The sequence below is a fragment of the Sminthopsis crassicaudata genome, chromosome 3 (genome assembly GCF_048593235.1).
Source record: "Sminthopsis crassicaudata isolate SCR6 chromosome 3, ASM4859323v1, whole genome shotgun sequence".
In the NCBI taxonomy this organism is placed as follows: domain Eukaryota; kingdom Metazoa; phylum Chordata; class Mammalia; order Dasyuromorphia; family Dasyuridae; genus Sminthopsis; species Sminthopsis crassicaudata.
In genome coordinates, this window is record NC_133619.1 from 575,806,430 (window position 1) to 575,809,971 (window position 3,542).

A 3,542-nucleotide genomic window follows, 5' to 3' on the forward strand; every position below is an offset into this window, starting at 1 on the left:
TTGTTCTCTTTTTTTGCCTTTGTGTGACCAATAGGATTGAGGCGGGGGGAGGAAGAGTAAAAGAAAAATTGTGTTTCCAGATGTTGCCTCTACAATCAATTAACAATAAACTTTTATCTAATACAAACTATTTTCCAGGTCTCTTATTAGGGGCTTGGAATACAAAGACATTTAAAGACTGTCCAATTCTTTCCTCAGGTCTGGAAAGAGAGCAATATGTTCTTTCCTACTCCTAAATCTCATCTGTCAGTAAGGGAACTGGCATTTGTTGAATACCTGTTATACTCCAAGCAATGTTCTCTGGTAACCTTAATCCCTGGTTGGTAGCTGTGCAGTCATGGCAAGGATCTGAGCCCCATCTCTCGGATACCTTGGGGAAGGTCATTATCCCAATTTCCCTTAGAGATGTGTCCCTTTGGTACAAATGCCCTAGACAGAGGCTTAACCAGGGCAGATGAGTGGGGCAAGTACACAGATGAACAACTCTCACCTATGTCTCCAAGAAGCTGTAGCATGCACAGTAGCTATGCCCCACAGAAACAGTGTAGACAAGCAGTTTAAACCAGGTTGAGGATAACTGATAGGTCTCATACCTATTAATGAGTTAGGGAGATATCTACCCTAAGCATGTGAGGATTTTCCTCTACAAATAGCCAAAAAATGGACTGAAGCAGGGGTTGTGGCTATCTTAGATCTTGATTGGATGTTGTGACCAAATCATTCACTACATCCCAGCCTATTTCCAGCTGTCCTGACTTTTGTTTTCCTACTCACTTAGATGACTTTGGAAGAAAGAATGAGGTTGAAGGCTTAAATCCTCACTTATCTCCCATTCATAGGCAAGTCAAGATATCACCTTGTTTGGTCTTTTTGGAAAACAAAGGATGAACAACAACAATATCTAGAATACCAAGAAAAACAAGAGAGTCCCCTAGCTTTCCATGAAAACATAAATACAATTACTAGTTCTTATAGAGCAGCTTGCACTGGGGGAACAGCATCACCTATACCAAGATTTGGCTAAGGCAGAATGAGCTGCAGAAATTTGAGTGCCCAGTTTTTTTGGATTCTGCACCATTTCCATCAATCATAGACTTAACCTCTTTGGTCCTTTATATGCATCATCTCATTTGAACCATTAGGTATGTAAAGGACTTTATTATATAAACAATTATCATTAGGAGTCAGAATAGATAGAGATGGATAAATTTTGTTCTGCATCTCAGAAGGTAGTAAGCACATAGATGACATCCTTCAAAACATTGAAATATTATCACCCGGGTGACAGAAATAGAGAGATCCTGTCTCCATGTTATAGAGGTGTAATTGTTGGATCACTTGGTGCTTTCCTCCTCACCCCAGCATGCTGTGTTGGTGAAGTTAAGTTTTGATTGAAAACTCAAAGCTGATAATTTTTTGGTGAAGCAAGAATATACAACCATTAGCTAAGATGATTCTGTGAAATATGGTGATTTTTTTCCATTCTCGACTGATATGGATAATTAAAAGTTGTTTACATAAACTGATGGAGGCAAGAAACAGAAGTGGCAGAAGATGGAGAAAATTATAGGGGTTACTCATGATATAGACAATATTTACTTTAGGTATTCACCTTTTTCACTTCAGAGTTCCCACTTCCCTTTGGCACCCTGTGGTTGCTTATTGCTATCTGCCTCCCAAGGGCACTACTCTATTATTTTTTTACTGGGCCTTGGAATTACCTGTCATTTCCTTTTTTTCCCTTTAACTTCATTGTCTCTTCAAAAATTCATCATTTCTATGCCCCATTTTTCCTAAGTCCTACTCTCAGCTAGAGGCCACTGAGTACTAATAGATGAATTAGATAAAACAGCTCATCCTGATTATGAGAATATCTAACATTGCGAACTGCATCAAGATGATGTAGTAAGAGAATTACTAGATTGTTCTTTCTCTACATCTTTTAAACAAAGATTTAACAAATGCACCAGATTGAATTCTAACTAGAAAAGCAAAGAAGTCAATTTTCTAGCCCAAAGAGACTGATTAAGGGGGAGTGGAGGAAAAAGTGGAGGAAAAGCCTAGAGTCAAGAAAACCTGAATTCAAATCCTGTTCTAGATACTTCCTAGTTGTGTGACCCTATTTGCCTTCGATTCCTGATCTGTAAAATGGGGATAATGATAGTATCTACCCGCCAAGGTGGTTGTAAGGATCAATAAAATAACTATTGTAAATTATTTGACTTAAGTGCCTGGTACAAGGTAAGTGCTATGTAAATGTGAGCTATTTTTACAATGATGTTGTGTCCCTAGAGTGTGGTTGGGAGCAGCCTCTTTCTTTTGGCTGACTACTCAGAAGAGGATATCTTTTTAAAATCACTTGATTAGCACAGTCTCACTCCTGTCTCTGGCAGTCTCTGAGGTTAAAGGTCTCCTTTAATCCAAGTATAGATACCACATGTTAAGTTTCGTGTGGATGAAGAACTACTTTCCTTTTTCCTGTAACCCCAAGCAGTGGGCTTGGGATTTTTGTTCTGTTTTGTTTGTTCTTTTCAGTTCTAGGCAAAAGCAGCCCTGAATCCAGGGATCTGAGCCATGGTCACCTTGAAATTAGGATTCAAAGCCAGATGATATTGCTAGCCCATTAGCTTCCTTAGGGAGGCCAGGAAAGTCCAGACTGTTGAGACACAAGTCCAGAGGGACTTTGTACTTAATAGAACTATGGTTCATATGAACAGTTAAGCTGTGAATCTCATTCCTTTCTTTTCCCAATAGATTAAAGAGGTTTATAAAGCCCCCCAGGTATTGGAGGGATGTTGGTATTTTTGTTCTTACTATATCTTTGAACTAAATAATCCTTTGTAAAAGGGACTGTTTCTTGACTTAAGATACTCAGTCTCTTGGGGAATATGTCCCTTTGGAACAACAATCTGCTGTTAGCATAAGGGAAATTCAGGGGAATTGGGGTTCTGGGATCCCTTAAACTGAGGGAACACAACTGGTTGAGACTAAAGAGTCTTCTTAACGTCACCAGAAAAGTTTGGGGAAAAGGGTTGAAGTAACACATCTGGTCATTAGACAGTGAAGCCAGAGAGTGACTTATTACTTTACAGTTAATAATTCTTTTATTGTGTGCTTTTAAGATCCAAAATTCTTTGAATACTATGAAATATTCAGATTTTTTGTGGGTATGGTTAGTGTCTTGAAAATGAAAAAAAAAACACTCATGAATATATGGCCTCCAATGTCTCTTCCATTCAGATGTAGGCCTGTTTTTGTTTAATTGCTTAACAAGGTATCTAATCTACTTCATTTGTTCATGGTAATCATCTGCTGTGCATTATCCTCCACCCCTCACATTTTCAAGTCTTACCATAGATTTCAAATTGATATGACCCAGATTTCTTCTGACAAATTTGTTTCAGGAAGTCTGATGGCATAATGATTGAGAAATGAATGTCATCTGAAAGTTACCAAACTTCATTTTGAATGTATTGCTGAAAACTAGCTTAGTATCAGGGATACATTTGTATACTGAAGTTAAAAATGAAAGAAAATTATGT